Source organism: Gorilla gorilla, chromosome 22 (assembly GCF_029281585.2).
Source record: "Gorilla gorilla gorilla isolate KB3781 chromosome 22, NHGRI_mGorGor1-v2.1_pri, whole genome shotgun sequence".
Lineage (NCBI taxonomy): Eukaryota > Metazoa > Chordata > Mammalia > Primates > Hominidae > Gorilla > Gorilla gorilla.
Window position 1 is genome coordinate 3,995,314 of NC_073246.2, and position 25,000 is coordinate 4,020,313.

The window sequence follows — 25,000 nt, forward strand, 5'->3', positions numbered from 1 at the left end:
GACTTTTAGGTGGTTTCTCATGTTTTCCGTAGGTTGGTAGGTATGTATGTATGTGTGTAGGTAGGTATGTATGTATGTACGTATGTATGTATGTATGTATGTGAGTGAGACGGGTTTCGGGGTTCTATCATGTTGCCCACGCTGGTCTCGAACTCCTCTTCTCACGCAATCCGCCTGCCTGCCTCGGCCGCCCACACTGCTGCTATGACAGGCGTGAGACACTGCACCTGGCTCATTCTATAGTTGCCTGCCTGCCTGCCTGTCTATCAATCGTCTTCTTTTGAGGACGGATGTGCTCTCGCTTTGGTGTCCATGCTCTGGGCACACGTGATCTCTTTTTAAACTTCTATGATGATTATTATTGTAGGTGTCATCTCACATGTCCGAGTGATCGCAAACTTTTAGGCTCCAGAGATCCTCCCGCATCGGCCTCCCGGAGTGCTGTGATGACACGCGTGGGCACGGTACGCTCTGGTCATGTTTGTCATGGGTCGGTTCTTTCCGTGTTTGATACGGGGACTGCGAACAAATAAAATGTGGAGACGCGTCTCACCGATCCGCCTTTTCTTTTTTTTTCTTTTCTCCTTAGACGGAGTTTCACTCTTGTCGCCCAGGGTGGAGGACGATGGCGCGATGTCGGCTCACCGCACCCTCCGCCTCCCAGGTTCGAGTGATTCTCCTGCCTCAGCCTTCACGAGTAGCTGGAATGACAGCAATGAGCCATCGTGCCCGGCTAGGTTTTCTAGTTTTAGTACACATGGGGTTTCTCCATCTTAGTCAGGCTGGTCTTCAACTTCCGACCGTTGGAGAATTTTAACTTTCTTGGTGGTTGTTTTTCTTTTCTTTTCTCTTCTTTTCTTTTCTTTTCTTTCCTTCTCCTTCCCCCCCCCACCCCCCCTTGTCCTCCTCCTCCTCCTCCTCCTCCTCCTCCTCCTCCTCCTCCTCCTCCTCCTCCTCCTCCTCCTGCTCTTTCATTTCTTTCAGCTGGGCTCTCCTACTTGTGTTGCTCTGTTACTCACGCTGGTCTCAAACTCCTGGCCTTGACACTTCTCCCGTCACATCCGCCGTCTGGTTGTTGAAATGAGCATCTCTCGTCAAATGGAAAAGATGAAAGAAATAAACACGAAGACGAAAAGCACGGTGTGAAGGTTTCTCTTGCCGTCTCCCAGGGTGTACCTTGGACCCAGAAACACGTTGGGAGCTTGGCTGAGTGAGTGGGTTTTCGGTGCTGAAACCTCCCGAGGGCCTCCTTCCCTCTCCCCCTTGTCCCCGCTTCTCCCCCAGCCGAGGCTCCCACCGCCGCCCTGGCATTTTCCATAGGAGAGGTATGGGAGAGGACTGACGCGCCTTCCACATCTATATCCTGCCGGACGTCTCTGGCTCGGCGTGCCCCACCGGCTACCTGCCACCTTCCAGGGAGCTCTGAGGCGGATGCGCCCCCCCCTTCCCCGTCAGGTCCCGCTACCCTCCCCCGGCTGGCCGTTGCCGGGCGACCCCAGGGGAACCGCGTGGACGCTGCCTTCGGATCCTACGGCGAAGACTTCCACCGGATGCCCCCGGGTGGGCCGGATGGGATGAGACTGGACCACCCCGGACCGGTGCTGTTCTTGGGAGTGGGTTGACGTACAGGGTGGACTGGCAGCCCCAGCATTGTAAAGGGTGCACGGGTATGGAAATGTCACGTAGGATGCCCTCCTTCCCTTCGGTCTGCCTTCAGCTGCCTCAGGCGTGAAGACAACTTCCCATCGGAACCTCTTTTCTTCCCTTTCTCCAGCACGCAGATGAGACGCATGAGAGGGAGAAACAGCTCAATAGATACTGCTGACCTTCATTTGTGGAATCCTCAGTCATCTACACACAAGACAGGTGACTAGGCAGGGACACAGATCAAACACTATTTCCGGGTCCTCGTGGTGGGGATTGGTCTCTCTCTCTCTCTCTCGCACGCACGCACGCACGCACACACACACACACACACACACAGTTTCCATATCTAGTTCGCAAAGCACACTCACTTCCCCTTTTCACGGTACGCAGGCTGAGTAAAACCCACCCCACCCTCCACCCGTTGGCTGACGAAACCCCTTCTCTACAATGTATGAAAAAGATGATCTGGGCCGGGCACGCTGGCTCACGCCTGTCATTCCGGCACTTTGGGAGGCCGAGGCGGGTGGATCGCTTGGGGCCCGGAGTTCGAGACCGGGCTGGCCGACGTGGCGAAACCCCGTCTCTCTGAAAAATAGAACGATGAGCCGGGCCTGGTGGCGTGGGCTTGGAATCACGACCGCTCGGGAGACTGGGGCGGGCGAGTTGTTCCAACCGGGGAGGCCGAGGTTGCGATGAGCTGAGGTCGTGCCGTGGCAATCCAGCCTGGATGACGGAGCGAGACCCTGTCTCGATAGAATCGTGATGTTTTTAGAAGGTGAGTTGTGCGTGGTGATGGCCGCCTGGAGTCGCAGCTACTCGGGAGGCTGAGATAAGGAGAAGATCACTTGAGGCCCCACAGGTCGAGGCTTCGGTCGTCCGTGACCCACTGTATCCTGGTCAGTCACCGGTCAAGGAGATAGGCCCCCTCCCCGTTTGCTTTTCTTTTCTTCCCTTCTCTTTTCTTCTCTTTTCTTTTTTTCCTTCTTTCCTTCTTTCTTTCTTCTCTTTCTTTCTTTCTTTCTTTCTTTCTTTCTTCCTTCCTTCCCCTCTTTCTTTCCTGCCTTACTGCCTTCCTGCGTTTCTTCTTTTCTTCTTTCCTCCCTTCCTCCCTTCCTTCTTTCCTCCCGCCTCAGCCTCCCAAAGTGCTGGGATGACTGGCGTGAGGCACCATGCCTGCTTGGCCTAAAGAGACCGTCTTGGAAAGTGAGACACAGAGAGCGCCTTCCAGTGATCTCATTGACTGATTTAGAGACGGCATCTCGCTCCGTCACCCCAGCAGTGGTGCCACCATAACTCACTCCCTGCAGCGTGGACGCTCCTGGACTCGAGCGATCCTTCCACCTCAGCCTCCAGAGTACAGAACCTGGGACCGCAGGCACGCGCCACTGTGCCCACACTATTTTTAATTATTTTTTCCCCCCCGAGACAGAGTCTCCCTCTCGTGGCCTAGACTGCGGTGCGGTGGCGCCATCTTGGCTCACCGCAACCTCTGCCTCCCGGTTTCAAGCGATTCTCCTGCATCGGCCTCCTGAGTAGCTGGGATGGCGGGCATGCGCCGCCACGTCTGGCTGATTTTGTATTTTTAGTGGAGACGGGGCTTCTCCATGTTGATCGGGCTGGTCTCAAACTCCCGACCTCAGGTGATCCGCCCTCCCCGGCCTCCGGAAGTGCTGGGATGACAGGCGTGGGCCACCGCGCCCGGCCTTCATTTTTAAATGTTTTCCCACAGACGGGGTCTCATCATTTCGTTGCAACCCTCCCGCCCGGCGTCTCAAAGTGCTGGCGTGACGTGCGTGAGCCACTGCGCCTGGACTCCGGGGAATGATTCACGATCGCTGTACTCATCCTTTCTTTCTTTCTTTCTTTCTTTCTTTCTTTCTTTCTTTCTTATTTATTGATGAATTATTTTATGATTTATTTGTGTACTTATTTTCAGACGGAGTCTCGCTCTGGGCGGGGCGGGGCGAGGCGAGGCGAGGCACAGCGCATCGCTTTGGAAGCCGCGGCAACGCCTTTGAAAGCCCCATTCATATGCACAGAGCCTTATTCCCTTCCTGGAGTTGGAGCTCATGCCTTCCATAGCCTTGGGCTTCTCTCCATTCGGAAGCTTTGACAGGCGCAACCCCACCCAGAGGCTGGCTGCGGCTGAGGATTAGGGGGTGTGTTGGGGCTTGAAAAGTGGGTCCCCTAGTTTTGATACCTCAGCCGACACATCCGCCGACCACCATCGCTTTCTCGCCCTCTGAGATCCCCCGCCTCCACCGCCTTGCAGGCTCACCTCTTACTTTCATTTCTTTCTTCCTTTCTTGCGTTTGAGGAGGGGGTGCGGGAATGAGGGTGTGTGTGGGGAGGGGGTGCGGGGTGGGGACGGAGGAGAGCGTCCTAAGGGTCGATTTAGTGTCATGCCTCTTTCACCGCCACCACCGAAGCTGAAAGCAACGATCCGCTAACTACCGCGTGTTCTCATCTAGAAGTGGGAACTTACAGATGAGAGTCCTTGCATGGGCAGAACGAGGGGGACCAGGGACGCGGAAGCCTGCTTGGCGGAGGAGGGGTGCGAGGAGAGACACCTTCAGGAAAAAAAACAAAACACGAATACTGTCGGACACAGCACTGACTACCCGGGTGATGAAATCATCTGCACACTGAACACCCCCGTCACAAGTTTACCTATGTAACAATCTTGCTCATGTATGCTTGAACCACAAATAAAAGGGGGGGGAGAGAGAGACAGAGAGAGAGAGAGAGGTAAAACGAAACACCACCTCCTTGACCTGAGTCAGGGGGTTTCTGGCCTTTTGGGAGAACGTTCAACAACAATGCAGTATTTGGGCCTGTTCTTTTGTTTTTCTTCTTTTCTTTCTTTTTTTTGGACTGAGTCTCTCTCGCTCTGTCACCCAGGCTGCGGTGCAGTGGCGCTCTCTCGGCTCACTGAAACCTCTGCTTCCCGGGTTCCAGTGATTCTTCTCCGGGTAGCTGGGATTACAGGCGCGCACCATGACGGCCGGCTCGTATTTCTATTTTTAGTAGAGACGGGGTTTCTCCATGTTGGCCATGCTGGTCTCGAACTCCTGACCTCAAATGATCCGCCTTCCTGGGCCTCCCAAGGTGCTGGGACGACAGGCCTGTGCCGCCGGGATTTCAGCCTTTAAAAGCGCGGGCCCTGCCAACTTTCGCTGCGGCCCTTACGCTCAGAATGACGTGTCCTCTCTGCCCTAGGTTGACTCCTTGAGTCCCCTAGGCCATTGCACTGTAGCCTGGGCAGCAAGAGCCAAACTCCGTTCCCCCACCTCCCCACGCAAAAACTAACTAACTAACTAAACTAACTAACTAACTAAAATCTCTACACGTCACCTCTAAGTGTGTGTTCCCGTGAGTGATTTCTAAGAAATGGCACTGTACACTGAACGCAGTGGCTCACGTCTGTCATCCCGAGGTCAGGAGTTCGAGACCAGCCCGGCCAACGTGGTGAAACCCCGTCTCTACTGAAAATACGAAATTCAGTCAGGCGCCGTGGGGCAGGCACCTGTCATCCCAGCTACTCGGGAGGCTGGGGCGGAAGAATTGCTTGAACCTGGCAGGCAGAGGTTGCAGTGACCCAAGATCGCGCCACTGCACTACAGCCTGGGCGACAGAGTGAGACTCAGTCTCCAGATAAATACATACATACATACATACATACATACATACATACATACATACATACATCATACAAGAAAGACAAAAAGAAAAGAAAGAGAAAATGAAAGAAAAGGCACTGTATCGCTACTGGGCTAGGACCTTCTCTCTGTCTGTTTCTCTCTGTTCGTCTCTGTCTTTCTCTCTGTGTCTCTTTCTCTGTCTGTCTGTCTGTCTGTCTCTTTCTTTCTCTCTGTCTCTGTCTTTGTCTCTCTCTCTCCCTCTCTACCTGTCTCACTGTGTCTGTCTTCTGTCTTACTCTCTTTCTCTCCCCGTCTGTCTCTCTCTCTCTCTCCCTCCCTGTCTGTTTCTCTCTCTCTCTTTATGTCTGTTTCTGTCTCTCTCTGTCTCTTTCTCTGTCTGTCTGCCCCTCTCTTTCTTTTTCTGTGTCTCTCTGTCTGTCTGTCTCTCTCTCTCTCTCTGTGACTATCTTCTGTCTTACTCTCTTTCTCTGCCTGTCTGTCTGTCTCTCTCTGTCTCTCCCTCCCTTTCTGTTTCTCTCTCTCTCCCTCTCTCGCTCTCTCTGTCTTTCTCTCTTTCTGTCTGTTTCTCTGTCTCTCTCTGTCCGTCTCTGTCTTTTTCTATCTGTCTGTCTCTCTCTTTCTTTCTGTCTGTCTCTGTCTCTCTCTCTCTCTCTCTGCTTGTCTCTCTCACTGTGTCTGTCTTCTGTCTTACTCTCCTTCTCTGCCTGTCCATCTGTCTGTCTGTCTGTCTCTCTCTCTCTCTCCCTCCCTTTCTGTTTCTCTCTCTCTCGCTCTCTCTCTGCCTGTTTCTCTCTTTCTCTGTCGGTCTCTGTCTGTCTCTTTCTCTCTGTCTCTGTCTCTCTCTCTCTCTGCCTGTCTCACTGTGTCTGTCTTCTGCCTTATTCTCTTTCTCTCTCTGTCTGTCTCTCTCTCTCCCTTCCTGTCTGTTTCTCTCTCTCTCTCTTTCTGCCTCTTTCTCTCTGTCTGTCTCTGTCTTTCTCTGTCTGTCTGCCTCTCTCTTTCTTTTTCTGCGTCTCTCTGTCTCTCTCTCTCTGTTCCTATCTTCTGTCTTACTCTGTTTCTCTGCCTGCCTGTCTGTCTGTCTGTCTGTCTCTCTTTCTGTCTTTCTCCCTCCCTTTCTCTTTCTCTCTCTCTGTCTGTCTCTCTTTCTGTCTGTTTCTCTCTGTCTCTCTGTCCATCTCTCTTTCTCTGTCTCCCTCTTTCTCTCTGTCTCTGCCTCTCTCTCGCTCTCTCTCTGTCTCTCTCACTGTGTGTGACTGTCTTCTGTCTTACTCTCCTTCTCTGCCTGTCCGTCTGTCTGTCTGTCTCTCCCTCTCTCTCCCTCCCTTTCTGTTTCTCTCTCTCTCTCTCTTTCTGTCTGTTTCTCTCTTTCTCTCTCTGTCTGTCTCTCTCTTTCTTTTTCTCTGTCTCTCTCTGCGTCTGTCTCTCTGTCTGTGCCTATCTTCTGTCTTACTCTCTTTCTCTGCCTGTCTGTCTGTCTCTCTCTCTCTGTCTGTCTCCCTCCCTCCCTCCCTCCCTCCCTGTCTGTCTGTTTCTCTCTCTGTCTCTCTCTCTCTGTCCATCTCTGTCTGTCTCTTTCTCTTTCTCTCTCTTTCTTTCTCTCTGTCTCTGTCTCTCTCTCTCTCTCTCTCTGCCTGTCTCTCTCACTGTGTCTGTCTTCTGTCTTACTCTCTTTCTCTGCCTGCCTGTCTTTCTGTCTGTCTGGCTCTCTCCCTCCATGTGTCTCTCTCTCTCTCACTCACTCTCTCTCCGTCTCTCTCTCTTTCTGTCTGTTTCTCTCTGTCTCTGTCTGTCTGTCTGTCTGTCTCTCTCTCTGTTTGTCTTTCTCCCTCCCTGTCTGTCTCTCTCTCTCTCTCTCTGTCTCTGTCTCTCTCTCTTTCTCTTTCTGTCTGTTTCTCTCTATCTCTCGCCGTCCATCTCTGTCTTTCTATGTCTCTCTCTTTCTCTGTCAGTCCGTCAGACACCCCCGTGCCGGGTAGGGCCCTGCCCCTTCCACGAAAGTGAGAAGCGCGTGCTTCGGTGCTTAGAGAGGCCGAGAGGAATCTAGACAGACGGGCCTTGCTGGGCTTCCCCACTCGGTGTATGATTTCGGGAGGTCGAGGCCGGGTCCCCGCTTGGATGCGAGGGGCATTTTCAGACTTTTCTCTCGGTCACGTCTGGCGTCCGGACTTCTCCTATTTCCCTGATAAGCTCCTCGACTTAAACATAAACGGTTAAGGCCGGACCCAACACGGCGAAACCCCGTCTCTACTAAAACTACAAAGCCGAGTCGGGAGCGGCGGGGCAGGCCCCTGTAATGCCAGCTCCTCGGGAGGCTGAGGCGGGAAAATCGCTTGAACCTGGGAGGCGGAGGCTGCAGGGAGCCGAGATCGCGCCACTGCACTATGGCCCAGGCTGTAGAGTGAGTGAGACTCTGTCTCTAAATAAATAAGCAAATTCATGAATTCATTAATTCTTTTCCCTGCTGACGGACATTCGCAGGCATCGGTTGTCTTCGGGCATCACCTAGCGGCCACTGTTATTGAAAGTCGAGGTGACACGGAGGGAGGTCTCGCCGACTTCACCGAGCCTGGGGCAACGGGTTTCTCTCTCTCCCTTCTGGAGGCCCCTCCCTCTCTCCCTCGTTGCCTAGGGAACCTCCGCCCTGGCGGGGGCCCTATTGTTCTTTGATCGGCGCTTTAGTTTTCTTTGTGTTTTGGCGCCTAGACTCTTCTACTTGGGCTTTGGGAAGGGTCAGTTTAATTTTCAAGTTGCCCCCCGGCTCCCCCCACTACCCACCTCCCTTCACCTTAATTTAGTGAGTCGGTTAGGTGGGTTTCCCCCAAAACCCCCACCCCCCCGCCTCCCAACACCCCGCTTGGAAGCCTTCCAGAGCCACCCCGGTGTGCCTCCGTCTTCTCTGCCCTTCCCCCACCCCTTGCCGGCGATCTCATTCTTGCCAGGCTGACATTTGCATCGGTGGGCGTCAGGCCTCACTCAGGGGCCACCGTTTTGGAAGATGGGGGGCGGCACGGTCCCACTTCCCCAGAGGCAGCTTGGGCCGATGGCATAGCCCTTGACCCGCGTGGGCAAGCGGGCGGGTCTGCAGTTGTGGGGCTTTTCCCCCCGCTTTCCGCCTCAGGCCTCCCTCCCTAGGAAAGCTTCACCCTGGCTGGGTCTCCGTCACCTTTTATCATGATGTTTTAGTTTCTCCGCCCTCCGGCCAGCATAGTTTCACAATGCGAAGGGCGTCACAGCTCTAGTGTGGGCCCTCTTAGTACTTGCCCAAAATAGAAACGCTTTCTGAAAACTAATAACTTTGCTCACTTAAGATTTCCAGGGACGGTGCCTTGGCCCGTGTTTCTTGGCTTGTTTTGTTTTGTTTTGTTTTGTTTTGTTTTGTTTTGTTCGTGTTTTTCCTTTCTGGTATGTATTTCTTTTCAAGTGAAGTAGAAATCCCCAGTTTTCAGGAGGACGTCTATTTTCCCCAAGACATGTTAGCTGCTGTTTTTTCCTGTTGTTAACTAGCGCTTTTGTGAATCCCTCAACGTGCAGTGAGAGCCGGTTGATGTTTACTATACTTCATCATGACATCTTATTTTCTAGAAATCCGTAGGCGAATGCTGCTGCTGCTCTTGTTGCTGTTGTTGTTGTCGTTGCTGTTGTCGTTGTCGTTGTTGTTGTTGTTGTTGTTGTTTTCAAAGTATACCCCGGCCACCGTTTATGGGATCAAAAGCACTATAAAATATGTGTGATTATTTCTTGAGCACGCCCTTCCTCCCCCTCTCTCTGTCTGTCTGTCTGTCTCTGTCTCTCTCTTTCTCTGTCTGTCTTCTCTCTCTGTGTGTGTGTCTCTCTCTCTCTGCCTGTCTGTTTCTCTCTCTCTGTCTCTCTCTGCCTGTCTGTTTCTCTCGCTCTGTCTCTCTCTCTCTGCCTGTCTCTCTCACTGTGTCTGTCTTCTGTCTTACTCCCTTTCTCTGCCTGCCTGTCTCTCTCACTCTCTGTCTCTGCGTCTATCTCTCTCTTTCTGTCTGTTTCTCTCTGTCCGTCTCTGTCTCTCTCTGTCTGTCTCTTTGTATTTCTTTCTCTCTGTCTCTGTCTCTCTCACTGTCTGTCTTCTGTCTTAGTCTCTCTCTCTCCCTGTCTGTCTGTTTGTCTCTCTCTCTCTCCCTGTTTCTCTCTCTCTCTCTCTCTCTGTCTTTGTCTTTCTTTCTCTCTGTCTCTGTCTCTCTCACTGTGTCTGTCTTCTGTCTTAGTCTCTCTCTCCCTGTCTGTCTGTTTGTCTCTCTCTCTCTCCCTGTTTCTCTCTCTCTCTCTCTCTCTCTCTGTCTTTGTCTTTCTTTCTCTCTGTCTCTGTCTCTCTCACTGTGTCTGTCTTCTGTCTTAGTCTCTCTCTCCCTGTCTGTCTGTTTGTCTCTCTCTCTCTCTCCCTGTCTGTTTCTCTCTCTCTCTGGCTTTGTCTTTCTTTCTCTCTGTCTCTGTCTCTGTCTCTGTCTCTCTCTCTCTCTCTCTCTCTCTCTCTCTCTCTCTCTCTCTCTCTGTCTGTCTTGTGTCTTACTGTCTTTCTCTGCCTGTCTGTCTGTCTGTCTCTGTCTGTCTCTCTCTCTCTCTCCCCCTGTCGGCTGTTTCTCTGTCCCTGTCTGTGTCTCTCTTTCTGTCTGTTTCTCTCTGTCTGTCTTTCTCTCTCTGTCTCTTTCTCTCTGTCTGTCTCTTTCTCTCTGTCTCTCTCTGTCTCTCTCTCTGTGGGTGTGGGTGTGTGTGTGCATGTGTCTGCCTTCTGTCTTACTCTCTTTCTCTGCCTGTCTGTCTGCCTGTCTGTTTGTCTCTCTCTCTCTCTGCCTGTCTCTCTCCCTTCCTGTCTCTGTTTCTCTCTCTTTCTGTTTCTCTCTGTCTCTGTCCATCTCTGTCTTTCTCCGTCTGTCTCTTTATCTGTCTCTCTCTCTTTCTGTCTTTCTCTCTTTGTGTATCGTTGTCTCTCTCTGTCTGTCTCTCTCTGTCTCTGTCTCTGTCTCTCTCTCTCTCTCTGTCTCGGTCTCTGGCTCTCGCTCTCTCCCGCCCTCTCTTTTTTTTTGCAAAATAAGCTCAAGTACATCTAATCTGATCCATTACCAAGGCCTGAATTCTTCACTTCTGACATCCCAGATTTGATCTCCCTACAGAATGCTGTACAGAACGGGCGAGTTGATTTCTGGACTTGGATACCTCATAGATACTACATATGAATAAAGATCCAACCCTAAAATCTGGGGTGGCTTCTCCCTCAACTGTCTCGAAAAATCGTACCTCTGTTCCCCTAGGATGCCGGAAGGGTTTTCTCAATGTGCATCTGCCCATGTCCTAAGTGATCTGTGACCGAGCCCTGTCCGTTCTGTCTCAAATATGTATGTGCAAACACTTCTCTCCATTTCCACAACTACCCACGGCCCCTTGTGGAACCACTGGCTCTTTGAAAAAAATCCCAGAAGTGGTTTTGGCTTTCTGGCTAGGAGGCCTAAGCCTGCTGAGAACTTTCCTGCCCAGGATCCTGTGTGAACAAAAGTGCCTCTGCTGGGAGCTGGGATCCTTGGGACCATGCTTGCTAGCGCTGGATGAGTCTCTGGAAGGATGCACGGGACTCCGCAAAGCTGACCTGTCCCACCGAGGTCAAATGGATACCTCTGCATTGGCCCGAGGCCTCCAAAGTACATCACCGTCACCAACCGTCACCGTCAGCATCCTTGTGAGCCTGCCCAAGGCCCCGCCTCCGGGGAGACTCTCGGGAGCCCGGCCTTCGTCGGCTAAAGAAGTCCAAAGGGATGGTGACTTCCACCCACAAGGTCCCCACTGAACGGCGAAGATGTGGAGCGTAGGTCAGAGAGGGGACCAGGAGGGGAGACGTCCTGACAGGCGATGAGTTCCCTAGGCTCTGGCCACCCCACCCACGTCCCACGTCCCACGTCCCGGGCACCCGCGGGACACCGCCGCTTTATCCCCTCCTCTGTCCGCAGCCGGCCCCACCCCACCACGCAACCCACGCACACACGCTGGAGGTTCCAAAAGCACACGGTGTGAATAGAGCCTGACGGAGCGAGAGCCCATTTCACGAGGTGGGAGGGGTGGGGGTGGGGTGGGGTGGGGTGGGGTTTGTGGGGTCTGTGGAGAGCCCGATTCTCCCTCTTGGGTGGCTACAGGCTAGAAATGAATATCGCTTCTTGGGCGGAGGGGCTTCTTTAGGCCATCACCGCTTGCGGGACTGCCTCTCAAACCCTCCCTTGAGGCCACAAAATAGATTCCACCCCACCCGTCGACGTTTCCCCCCGGGTGCTGGATGTATCCTGTCAAGAGACCTGAGCCTGACACCGTCGAATTAAACACCTTTACCGGCTTTGTGTGTTTGTTTGTTTCTGAGATGGAGTCTTGCTCTGTCCCCCCAGCCTGGAGTGCAGTGGCGTGATCTCAGCTCACTGGAACCTCTGCCTCCTGGGTTCAAGTGATTCTCCTGTCTCAGCGCCACCATGGCCGCCTCATTTTTTTTTTTTTTTTTTTTTTAGTAGACACGGGGTTTCACCCTCTTTCATTGGTTTTCACTGGAGATTCCAGATTCGAGCCACACCTCATTCTGTGCCACAGAGAGACTTCTTTTTTTTTTTTTTTTTTCTTTTTTTAAGCGCAACGCAACATGTCTGCCTTATTTGAGTGGCTTCATATATCATTATAATTGTGTTGTAGATGAAGAAAAGGTATTAAACACTGTGCTAATGATAGTGAAAGTGAAGACAAAAGAAAGGCTATCTATTTTGTAGTTAGAGTAAAGTTGCTCAGTATTTAGAGCTGCCTAAATACGTCAGCATTTAAACTCTTCCTAGTAAAGGCTGGCCAATCTGAATAATCCTCCTTTAAACACGATTTTTGATAGGGTTAAGATTTTTTTAAGAATGCGACTCCTGCAAAATAGCTGAACAGACAATACACATTTAAAAAAATAACAACACAAGGATCAACCAGACTTGGGAAAAAATCGAAAACGACACACGTCTTATGAAGAACTGAGTTCTTAAAATATGACGGAGAACATAGCTATCGGAAGAGAAGGCAGTATTGGCAAGTTGATTGTGACGTTGGTCAGCAGTAGCTGGCGCTGTCTTTTTGGCCATCTTTCGGGCAATGTAACTACTACAGCAAAATGAGATATGATCCATTAAACAACATATTCACAAATCAAAAAATGTTTCAGTAATATAATGCTTCAGATTTAGAAGCAAATCAAATGATAGAACTCCGCTGCTGTAGTAAGTCAGATCACCGTATCTGACAAAATAACTACCACAGGGTTATGACTTCAGAATTATACTTTCTCTTGATATTTATTTATGTATGTATTTATTTTTTTAATTTATTTCTCTTGAGACGGCGTCTCGCTCTGTCGCCCAGGCTGGGGTGCAATGGTGTGATCTCGGCTCACTGCAACCGCCACCTCTCTGGGTTCAAGCGATTCTCCTGCCTCAGCCTCCCGAGTAGCTGGGACTACAGGTGCCCGCCACCACGCCCAGCTAATCTTTATACTTTTAATAGAGACGGGGTTTCACCGTGTTGGCCCGGATGGTCTCGATCTCTTGACCTCGTGACCCGCCCGCCTCGGCCTCCCAAAGTGCTGGGATGACAGGCGTGAGCCACTGCGCCCGGCCTTCTCTTGACGTTTAAAACTATGAAGTCAGTCCAGAAAAATGCAATAAATGTCAACGGTGAGTATGGTGTTGAGGCAGAAGTAGGACCACGCATGTTCATATCGTATTCCGTTGATCACAATATGACCTAGGGAGTAATTTCCTATGTGCCTACTTATACACGAGTACAAAAGGGTAAAACGGAGAGACTGCTAAATTAAAGGGTACGTGAAGTTCTTAATAGTCACTCCGTAAACTGGAACGCTGTCAAAAAGCGGCAGCTAGTGAATTGTTTCCATCTATTTTTCTATTATCCAATAAGTGAACTATGCTATTCCTTTCCAATCTCCCAAGCACTTCTTGTCCCCATCACCACTTCGGTGCTCGAAGAAAAGGTAACAAATCAAGTAACACAACTAAAGAAACACACACACAAACCAAAGACAGCTACAGTGTCTGCAAAAAAGCTTGCTAGAAGACTGAAACTGTTGAGTATAAGGATCTGGTATTCTACGATCATGAGTTCATTTCAGAGTTTGTTAAAGACATACGTTTCATAAGGAAACATCTTAGTTAGAAGTTATTCAGCAGTATGTACCATCCCTAAGTATTTTTAACCAAATTCGTGACAATAAAGAGCTATCTAACCAGAAAAATTAGCGAGTACCGGCACCATCCATAAGGCTTTGTCTTTACACTTCATTACCACTTACCATGCCTTACAATGTCTAGGATTGACTCTGATAGCATTTTTAAAACCAGCTAATGCTTTGTCCAATTCTTCAGTGAAGACAAGCTCACGCCCTAATGCACTATAGGCATAAGCATCATTTGGATCCACTTCGAGAGTTCTCTGGAAGAATTGAATCGCAATATCGTGTTCCCGTTGCAGACCGAAACAGTTCCCTGCAGCACACCAGGCCTCTGGCTGGCGAATTTTTATCCATGTCTGTGAAGTCTTTGGACAGAATTGAAAGAGCAACACCTTCCGGAGGATGCCAAAGTGTGGTAGAGTAGATCTCCACGCCTTCGACTCTGTAATTCTCAATCCTTCTAACCTCTGAGAATGTTCTTTCAGCTTGCATGGACTCTGAGAGTTTAAAATAGGCCCTTCCAATTTCGCACAGTACCCAACCGGTATTGCAGTGGTGAGAAGCTAGATGGCTCAAGATATTGAGAGCTTCTTTGCCGTGGTAAGAACACAAAGCTAAATAACCTTTCTCCCTTTCACGAAGAAGGCTCATCGAGCCTTCCGCTGCTGCTTTTTGTAGATTAAAAGCCTGAATCTGAGGCGCGATTGCGACTATTTTCCCTTCTGAAATGACGGAAGAGTCCAATTTTGTCACTTCCAGGCTATCACTTATGTTCGGTGGAGTTATTCCTCCTTTCTTAGTTTTACTTTTTGTTTTTCTGTTTGGGATTTTAGGTGGAAACTTCATTTTTAATTTTCTCCTATTCTCCTCGGTTGTGGAGCTGTCACTAGTCAAGAGTCGTGAATTTCTTCGAGGCGGTGCGTTCGGGGGAGATGCCATAGTGGGGCTCAATACCTGAGGTGTTGCCCTTGTCGGCGGACCAGAACTTTGTGTTTTTGCAAGAATTGGAGTTACCTTTGGGCTCTTTCCCCTCTGCGAGAAGACAGACTGTGTTCCGGTTTGGCCGATTCTGGCAACGGACTTTTTTGAAGGGGCTCCGGTGGATGGCACGTCAATGACAGAAGGTGTCTAATACCAGTGCAGTTTTGTCAATAGGATCCGTCTCCGGGACTTGGGGTTTCTGATGGCAGAATGTCAACACTTGGGGTTAATGGACTAACAGCTGCTGGTCCTCCTAATAAAACTGCGACCAGTTTTTGGTTTATGTCGAACCTGTTTAGATCATATGGAAGTTCCTGTTCCCAGTGGGACAGTATCAGGTGAAAGGACAGCTGAATCGATAGAGGACACTGGGGAGTCTGTATTCAAGGAGTACTTTGAATTGGAAGATTCTAAATTCAATCCGTTTAATTCAACGGTGTCCTGGGCTGTTTCCGTAAGAACGGTCTCAGGCTGTCTGTGACGTGAACTAGGACGAGGCCCAAGTGTTGTGGCGCAACACTTGGACAGGCAGTTGCTAAAGCTCTCTAGAGATGTGAATCAAAATGTTTGGTCAGGATCCGGCTTTTCCCCCCTATTTCACACCATGATTCAAAGGGACACCAGAGGAAAGGATTTCAACGAAGGCTCTTTTGGTCACATTCTGATCCTTTGGCAAGCCGATCTGTCTTGCAATATACATGTCCCAACAATGGAAGGGGAAAGCGAGCTGAATCACCAAACTCAGGAACAATAATATCATCATGGCTTTTCTGCTTATGAAACACTCCACCCGATAAGATTTGTTCCCCTTCTGCAAGCTTGCTGAGATCAACACAACATTTCGCAAGCAGGTATTTGCAGTGCGGTGTAGTACAACTGTGTCCTTTCAAGAGTCTATATGTTTTATAGGCCTTTCCTGAGCGGTAAGAACAGGTCGCCAGTAAAAACAAGGCTTCTTCTGAGTGTACTTCTGCATAAAGGCGTTCTGCGAGGAAAACCGCATCTCGGTAGGCATAGTGGTTTAGTGCTTGCCATATAGCAGCCTGGACGGGTCCCTGCAGCACCGCCATCCTCGAGGCTCAGGCCCACTTTCTGCAGTGCCTCAGGCACCACCCCCCCCCCCCCCCCCCGCCCCGTAGCGGCTCCGGCCCGGCCAGCCCCGGCTCATTTAAAGTCACCAGCGACCGTTACCGACCGTTACCGGGGGATGGTGGGGGAGTCCGAGCCAGAATGACTTCTTTATCCTGCTGACTCGGGAAAGCCCGGCCCCTTGTGATCCATTGCAAACCGAGAGTCACCTCGTGTTTAGAACACGGATCCACTCCCAAGTTCAGTGGGGGGGGGGGGGGGGGGATGTGAGGGATGTGGCATGGAGGACGAAGGACTCTCTTCCTTCTGATTCGGTCTGCACAGTGGGGCCTAGGGCTGGAGCTCTCTCCGTGCGGACCGCTGACTCCCTCTACCTTGGGTTCCATCGGCCCCACCCTGGAACGCGGGTCTTGGCAGATTCTGGCCCTTCCTGGCCCTTCAGTCGCTGTCAGAAACCCCATCTCGTGCTCGGATGCCCCGAGTGACTGTGGCTCGCACCTCTCCGGAAACATTGGAAATCTCTCCTCTACGCGCGGCCACCTGAAACCACAGGAGCTCGGGACACACGTGCTTTCGGGAGAGAATGCTGAGAGTCTCTTGCCGACTCTCTCTTGACTTGAGTTCTTCGTGGGTGCGTGGTTAAGACGTAGTGAGACCAGATGTATTAACTCAGGCCGGGTGCTGGTGGCTCACACCTGTAACCCCAACACTTTGGGAGGCCGAGGCCGTAGGGTCCCTCGAGGAATCGCCTAACCCTGGGGAGGTTGAGGCTGCAGTGAGTGAGCCATAATTGTGTCACTGCGCTCCAGTCTGGGCGAAAGACAGAATGAGGCCCTGCCACAGGCAGGCAGGCAGGCAGGCAGGCAGGCAGGCAGGCAGGCAGGCAGGCAGAAAGACAACAGCTGTATTATGTTCTTCTCAGGGTAGGAAGCAAAAATAACAGAATACAGCACTTAATTTTTTTTTTTCCCTTCGGACGGAGTTTCACTCTTGGTGCCCACGCTGGAGTGCAGTGGCACCATCTCGGCTCACCGCAACCTCCACCTCCCGCGTTCAAACGATTCTCCTGCCTCAGCCTCCTGAGTAGCTGGGATTACAGGCACGGGCCACCACACCCGGCTGATTTTGTATTGTTAGTAGAGACGGCATTTCTCCATGTCGGTCAGGCTGGTCTCGAACTGGCGACCCCAGTGGATCTGCCCGCCTCGGCCTCCCAAAGTGCTGGGATGACAGGCGTGAGCCATCGTGACCGGCCGGCTACATTTATTTTTTTTCTTAATTATTTTACCTTTTTTTAGTTTTCAATTTTAATCTATTTATTTATTTACATTTATTTCTTTCCTTATTTACTTATTTATTTATTTTCGAGACAGACTCTCGCTCTGTTGCCCAGGCTGGAGTGCAGCGGCGCGATCTCGGCTCACTGCAAGCTCTGCCTCCCGGGTTCATGCCATTCTCCTGCCTCAGCCTCCCGAGTAGCTGGGACTACAGGCGCCCGCCACCGTGCCTGGCTAACTTTTTGTATTTTGAGTAGAGACGGGGTTTCACTGTGGTAGCCAGGATGGTCCCGATCTCCCGATCCCGTGATCCGTCCACCTCGGCCTCCCAAAGTGCTGGGATGACAGGCGTGAGCCACCGCCCCCGGCCTATTTATCTATTTATTAACTTGGAGTCCAGGTTATGAAACCAGTTAGTTTGTGTAATTTTTTTTTTTTTTGAGACGAGGCTTCACCGTGTTGCCAAGGCTTGGACCGAGGGATCCACCGGCCCTCGGCCTCCCAAAAGTGCGGGGATGACAGGCGCGAGCCTACCGCGCCCGGACCCCCCCTTCCCCCCCTCCCCCGCTTGTCTTCCCGACAGACAGTTTCACGGCAGAGCGTTTGGCTGGCGTGTTTAAATTCATTCTAAATAGAAATTTGGGATGTCAGCTTCTGGCCTCATGGACTCTGAGCTGAGGAGTCCCCTGGTCTGTCTATCACAGGACCGTACACGTAAGGAGGAGAAAAATCGTAACGTTCAAAGTCAGTAATTTTGTGATACAGAAATACACGGATTCACCCAAAACACAGAAACCAGTCTTTTAGAAATGGCCTTAGTCCTGGTGTCCGTGACAGTGATTCTTTTCGGTTCGGACCTTGACTGAGAGAATTCCCAGTCGGTCTCTCGTCTCTGGACGGAAGTTCCAGATGATCCGATGGGTGGGGGACTTAGGCTGCCTCCCCCCAGGAGCCCTGGTCGATTAGTTGTGGGGATCGCCTTGGAGGGCGCGGTGACCCACTGTGCTGTGGGAACCTCCATCCTTCCCCCCACCCCCTCCCCAGGGGATCCCAATTCATTCCAGGCTGACACTCTCACTGGCAGACGTCGGGCATCACCTAGCGGTCACTGTTACTCTGAAGACGGAGGCCTCACAGAGGAAGGGAGCACCAGGCCGCCTGCGCACAGCCTGGGGCAACTGTGTCTTCTCTACCGCCCCCGCCCCCACCTCCAAGTTCCTCCCTCCCTTGTTGCCTAGGAAATCGCCACTTTGACGACTGGGTCTGATTGACCTTTGATCAGGCAAGAACGAACAAACAAATAAATAAATAAAATAACACCAAAGTAACTAACTAAATAAGATAAGTCAATACAATCCATTACAATACAATACAATACGATACAACACGATACGATAGGATACAGTAAATACAATACAATACAATACAATACAATACAATACAATACAATACAATACAATACAATACAATACAATACAATACAATACAATACAATACAATACAATACAACACAACACAATAGGCCAGGCGCGGTGGCTCATGCCTGTCATCCCATCACTTTGGGATGCCGAGGTGGACGCATCACCTGAAGTCGGGAGTTGGAGACAAGCCCGACCAACATGGAGAAATCCCGTCTCAATTGAAAATACAAAATTAGCCGGGCGTGGTGGCACATGCCTCTAATCCCAGCTGCTAGGAAGGCTGAGGCAGGAGAATCGCTTGAACCTGGGAAGCGGAGGTGGCGGTGAGCCGAGATTGCGCCATCGCACTCCAGTCTGAGCAACAAGAGCGAAACTCCGTCTCAAAGAAATAAACTAAGATAAATAAATAAATACATAAATACATAAATTAAAATAAATAAATAAATAAATAAAATAAAATAAATAAATGGGCCCTGCGCGGTGGCTCAAGCCTGTCATCCCCTCACTTTGGGAGGCCAAGGCCGGTGGATCAAGAGGCGGTCAGACCAACAGGGCCAGTATGGTGAAACCCCGTCTCTACTCACAACACACCAAATTAGCCGGGTGCCGTGCTGTGCTGTACTGTCTGTAATCCCAGCTACTCGGGAGGCCGAGCTGAGGCAGGAGAATCGCTTGAACCTGGGAGGCGGAGGGTGCAGTGAGCCGAGATCGCGCCACTGCACCCCAGCCTGGGCGACAGAGCGAGACTCCGTCTCAAAAAAATGAAAATGAAAATAAAAATGAAATGCAACAAAATAATTAAAAAGTGAGTTTCCGGGAAAAAAGAAAAAAGGAAAAAAAAAAAAAAAGAAGAAAACAACCCCACCGTGACGTACACATACGCCTCTCGCCTTTCCAGGCATCAGACACGTTAGGAATCATGCGTGATTTCTTTTTTTAACTTAATTTTATTTTATCATGATGATTTATGTTTCGAGACGGAGTCTCGGAGGCCCGCCCTCCCTCCGTCCCATTCCCTGGTTGCCCAGACCACCTCAGGAGACAGACCCTGGCTGGGCCAGATTGTTCTTCTCCTTGGTCAATGGTTTCCTTGTCTTTCTTCGTGTCTTTAACCCGCGTGGACGCTTCCGCTCGGGTTTTACAGATGGCAGCTCCACTTTAGGCCTTGTTGTTGTTGGGGACTTTCCTGATTCTCCCCAGATGTAGTGAAAGCAGGTAGATTTGCCTTGCCTGGACTTGCCTGGCCTTGCCTTTTCTTTCTTTCTTTATTACTTTCTCTTTTTTTTCTTCTTCTTCCTTTTTTTTTTTTTTTTTTTGAGACAGAGTTTCACTCCTGTTGCCCAGGCTAGAGGGCAATGGCGCGATCTCGGCCCACCGCACCCTCTGCCTCCCAGGTTCAAGCGATTCTCCTGGCTCAGCCTCCTGATTAGCTGGGATTATAGGCATGGGCCACCGTGCCTGGCTGATGTTTGTACTTTTAGTAGAGACGGTGTTTTTCCATGTTGGTCAGGCTGGTCTCCAACTCCGAACCTCAGGTGATCCGCCTGCCTTGGCCTCCCAAAGTGCTGGGATGACAGGCGTGAGCCGCCGCGCCCAGCCTCTCTCTCTCTCGCTTGCTTGCTTGCTTGCTTGCTTGCTTGCTTGCTTGCTTGCTTGCTTGCTTGCTTTCGTGTTTTCTTGCTTTCTTGCTTGCTTGCTTGCTTTCGTGCTTTCTTGCTTTCCTGTTTTCTTTCTTTCTTTCTTTCTTTCTTTCTTTCTTTCTTTCTTTCTTTTGTTTCTTTCTTGCTTGCTTTCTTGCTTGCTTGCTTGCTTGCTTGCTTTCGTGCTTTCCTGTTTTCTTGCTTTCTTTCTTTCTTTTGTTTCTTTCTTGCTTGCTTTCTTGCTTCCTTGTTTTCTTGCTTGCTTGCTTTTGTGCTTTCTTCTTTTCTTGCTTTCTTTCTTTCTTTGGTTTCTTTCTTACTTGCTTGCTTGCTTGCTTTCGTGCTTTCTTGTTTTCTTGCTTTCTTTCTTTCTTTTGTTTCTTGCTTGCTTGCTTTCGTGCTTTCTTGCTTGCTTTCTGTCTTTTGTTTCTTTCTTGCTTGCTTTCTTGCTTCCTTGTTTTCTTGCTTTCTTGCTTGCTTGCTTTCGTGCTTTCTTTCTTGCTTTCTTTTCTTTCTTGCTTGCTTTCTTTTCTTTTTCTTTCTTTCTTTCTTGCTTTCTTTTCATTCATTCATTCTTTCTTTCTTCTTTCTTTCTTTCTTTCTTTCTTTCTTTCTTTCTTTCTTTCTCTGTTTCTTTCTGTTTCGTCCTTTTGAGACAGAGTTTCACTCTTGTTTCCACGGCTAGAGTGCCATGGCGCGATCTTGGCTCACCGCACCTTCCGCCTCCCGGGTTCGAGCGCTTCTCCCGCCTCAGCCTCCTGATTAGCGGGGATTACAGGGAGGCACCCCCACGCCTGGCTTGGCTGATGTTTGTATTTTTAGTAGGCACGCCGTGTCTCTCCATGTGGGTCAGGCTGGTCTCCAACTCCCGACCTCATGTGATGCGCCCACCTCGGCCTCTCAAAGTGCTGGGATGACAGGCGTGGGTCACCGTGCCCAGCCTGTTGACTCGTTTCGTTTTTTTGTTTCTTTCGTTTCCATGTGTTCGCTTATATTTATCGACGTAAACGTTTGTATACATTTATATGTAAACGAAAATGTGTATCTTTACGTTGAATACGCTTGTGTATAGTAAATACGCATCGATTATGTAGAAACATACCTCTATGTGATAGATGCAGGTGTTTATTTCGCATAAATGAATACACGTCGCTCTAGAAAGAAGCGATCGCCGACAAATACGTGTATGCTTACGTATGAAAAGTGTTGTATTTATGTTTCTAAATGAACGAGTGTACGTATTTGTCTCTGTTTTCTTTCTTCCTCTCTTTTATGTTTTTCTTCCTTCCTTTCTACCTTTCTCTCCTTCTTTAGGCGTTTCTTCCTCTCTTCCTTTCCTTCTTTCTCTCTTTCTGTTCTTTTTTCTTTCGTGCTTTATTTCTCTTTCGTTCCCTGTCTTTCCTTCTTTTTTCTTTCCTCTCTGTTTCTTTTTCCCTTTTTTCCTTCGTTTCTTTCCTCATTCTTTCTCTCTTTTTCATGTGTCTTTCCTTTCCGTCTGTCTTTTAAAAATGGACTGTTTCAAAAGTTTTCTTTGCGTATCTACGTTTTTTAAACGGTCTCTCTTTTCTCCATTTTCTTCCTCCCTCCCTGCTCCCTTCCCTCCCTCCTTCCCTTTCGCCGTCTGTCTCTTTGCCCCATTCCCCCCGTCCCTCCCTCTTTCTCTCCCTCTGTCTGTCTCTGTGTGGATTCTGGAAGAGCCTACGCATTCTGCCTCTCCGTGTGTCTGCAGCGACCGGCGACCGAGTCCTTGTGTGTTCTTTCTCCCTCCCTCCCTCCCTCCCTCCCTCCCTCCCTCCCTCCCTCCCTCCCTGCTTCCGAGATGCATCTCCAAACACCCACACGCCGTGGGTTGTCTTCTGACTCTGTCGCGGTCGAGGCAGAGACCCGTTTTGGGTACCGTTTGTGTGGGGTTGGGGTAGAGGGGCTGCGTTTTTGGCCTCGGGAAGAGCTTCTCGACTCACGGTTTCGCTTTTGCGGTCCCCGGGCCGCCCTGCCATCCGGATCTGTCTCGCTGACGTTCGCGGCGGTCGTCGGGCTCCATCTGGCGGCCGCTTTTAGATCGTGCTCTCGGCTTCCGGAGCTGCGGTGGCAGCTGCCGAGGGAGGGGACCGTCCCCGCTGTGAGCTAGGCAGAGCTCCGGAAAGCCCGCGGTCGTCAGCCCGGCTGGCCCGGTGGCGCCAGAGCTGTGGCGCGTCGCTTGTGAGTCAGAGCTCTGGCGTGCAGGTTTATGTGGGGGAGAGGCTGTCGCTGCGCTTCTGGGCCCGAGCCGGGCGTGGGGCTGCCCGGGCTGGTCGACCAGCGTGCCGCAGCTCCCGAGGCCCGAGCCGCGACCCGCGGGGACCCGCCGCGCGTGGCGAGGGAGGCTGGGGACGCCCTTCCCGGCCCGGTCGCGGGTCCGTCCGCGCTCATCCTGGCCGTCTGAGGCGGTGGCCGAATTCGTTTCCGACGAGTCCCCGTGGGGAGCCGGGGACCGTCCTGCCCCCGTCCCCCGGGTGCCGGGGAGCGGTCCCCGGGCCGGGCCGCCGTCCCTCTGCCGCGATCCTTTCTGGCGAGTCCCCGTGCGGAGTCGGAGAGCGCTCCCTGAGTGCGCGTGCGGCCCGAGAGGTCGCGCCTGGCCGGCCTTCGGTCCCTCGTGTGTCCCGGTCGTAGGAGGGGCCGGCCGAAAATGCTTCCGGGTCCCGCTCTGGAGACACGGGCCGGCCCCCTGCGTGTGGCACGGGCGGCCGGGAGGGCGTCCCTGGCCCGGCGCTGCTCCCGCGTGTGTCCTGGGGTTGACCTGAGGGCCCCGGGCGCTCCGTGTGTGGCCGCGATGGTGGCGTTTTTGGGGACAGGTGTCCGTGTCGCGCGTTTCGTGGGCCGGCGGTGTGGTCGGTGACTCGACCTCCCGGCCCCGGGGGAGGTATATCCCTCACTCCGAGTCGGCATTTTGGGCCACCGGGTTATTGCTGACACGCTGTCCTCTGGCGACCTGTCGCTGGAGAGGTTGGGCCTCTGGATGCGTGCGGGGCTCTGGCCTACCGGTGACCCGGCTAGCCGGCCGTGCTCCTGCTTGAGCCGCCTGCTGGGGCCCGCGGGCCTGTGGTTCTCTCGCGCGTCCGAGCGTCCCGACTCCCGGTGCCGGCCCGGGTCCGGGTCTCTGACCCACCCGGGGGGCGGCGGGGAAGGCGGCGGGGGCCACCCTGCCCCCGTGCGCTCTCCGCTGCGGGCGCCCGGGGCGGCTGCGACAACCCCACCCCGCTGGCTCCGTGCCGTGCGTGTCAGGCGTTCTCGTCTCCGCTGGGTTGTCCGCCGCCCCTTCCCCGGGGTGGGGAGTTGGCCGGGGCCGATCGGCTGGTCTGGCTGGCCGGCCGGCCGGGTGGCCGACCTCCGCTCCCGGGGGGCTCTTCGCGATCGATGTGGTGACGTCATGCTCTCCCGGGCCGGGTCCGAGCCGCGCCGGGCGAGGGGCGGACGTTCGTGGCGAACGGGTCCGTTCTTCTCGCTCCGCCCCGCGGGGGCCCCTCGTCTCTCCTCTCCCCGCCTGCGGGTGGTGCGTGTGGGAAGGCGTGGGGTGCGGAACCCGGCCTGACCTCGGCGTCCCGCCCGCCGCCTTCTGCGTCGCGGGACGGGTCGGCGGGGTCCTCTGACGCGGCAGACACCCCTCGCTGTCGCCTCCCGTGGTTGTCGACTTGCGGGCGGGCCCCCTCCGCGGCGGTGGGGGTGCCGTCCCGCCGGCCCGTCGTGCTGCCCTCTCCGGGGGTTTGCTCGAGCGTCGGCTCCGCCTGGGCCCTTGCGGTGCTCCTGGAGCGCTCCGGGTTGTCCCTCAGGTGCCCGAGGCCGAGCGGTGGTGTGTCGTTCCCGCCCCCAGTGCCCCCCTCCTCCGGTCGCCACCGCGGTGTCCGCGCGTGGGTCCTGAGGGAGCTCGTAGGTGTGGGGTTCGAGGCGGTTGAGTGAGACGAGACGCGCCCCTCCCACGCGGGGAAGGGCGCCCGCCTGGTCCGGCGAGTGCACGTCCCGTGCTCCCCTTTGGCGGGTGCGCGCGGGCCGTGTGAGCGATCGCGGTGGGTTCGGGCCGGTGACGCGTGCGCCGGCTGGCCGCCGAGGGGCTGCCGTTCCGCCTCCGACCGGTCGTGTGTGGGTTGACTTCGGAGGTGCTTTGCCTCGGAAGGAAGGAGGTGGGGGGACGGGGGGGGCCTCGTGGGGTTGCGCGCACGCGCGCACCGGCCGAGCCCCCGCCCTGACCGCGAACGCTCAAGGTGGCCGCACGCAGGTGTTTCCTCGTACCGCAGGCCCTCTCCCTTCCCCAGGCGTCCCTCGGCGCCTCTGCGGGCCCGAGGAGGGGTGGCTGGCGGTTGGGGAGTGTGACCCACCCTCGGTGAGAAAGCCTTCTCTAGCGATCCGAGAGGTGTGCCTTGGGGTACCGGATCCCCCGGACTGCCGCCTCTGTCTCTGCCTCTGTTATGGTAGCGCTGCCGTAGCGACTCGCTCGCAGAGGACCCTCCTCCGCTTCCCCCTCGACGGGGTTGAGGGGGGAGAGCGAGGGTTCCGCCGGCCACCGCGGTGGTGGCCGAGCGCGGCTCGTCGCCTACTGTGGCCCGCGCCTCCCCCTTCCGAGTCGGGGGAGGATCCCGCCGGGCCGGGCCCGGCGTCCTGGCGGGTTGGGACGTGGCGGCCGGCGAGCGGTGGTGGGTGTGTGCTGCGCGGTGTACCGTCCGGCGCGTGAGTCCCTCCGCCGTGAGTCGGCTCTCCGCCCGCTCCCCTGCCGAGTCGTGACCGGTGTCGGCGACCGCGTTTTGCGTGGCGTGGGGTCGGGCCGCCTGGGCCCTGGGAAAGCGTCCCGCGGTGGGGGCGCGCCGGTCTCCCGGAGCGGGGCCGGGCCGGAGGATGGACGAGAATCACGAGCGATGGTGGTGCTGGCGTTGGGTTCGTGGCTGCGGTCGCTTCGGGGTCCCCGGTGGCGGGACCCCGGGGCTCGCGAGGCGGATCTCGGTGGGGGGGCCGAGGGCCGTCCGGCGTCCCAGGCGGGGCGCCGCGGGACCGCCCTCGTGTCTGTGGCGGTGGGATCCCGCGGCCGTGTTTTCCTGGTGGC

The 25,000-nt window shown here is 53.3% G+C and overlaps 1 protein-coding gene and 1 pseudogene across 35 annotated transcripts in view; one reads left to right on the forward strand and one right to left on the reverse strand.

The window, feature by feature from the left end:
- Positions 1-25,000, forward strand: part of LOC134757875 (uncharacterized) — a 364,684-nt gene that overhangs the window by 249,144 nt on the left and 90,540 nt on the right. For 31 of the 35 annotated variants that reach the window (XM_063702635.1, XM_063702659.1, XM_063702650.1 and 28 more), the window contains 2 exons: positions 368-464; positions 590-1,866. The gene's annotated coding sequence lies outside the window, so the exon portion shown is untranslated. The remainder of the gene's footprint in view (positions 1-367; positions 465-589; positions 1,867-25,000) is intronic. The other 4 variants (XM_063702648.1, XM_063702639.1, XM_063702654.1 and 1 more) reach the window with 4 other exon arrangements.
- On the reverse strand, positions 11,904-15,610 carry LOC134757869 (cell division cycle protein 27 homolog; annotated as a pseudogene).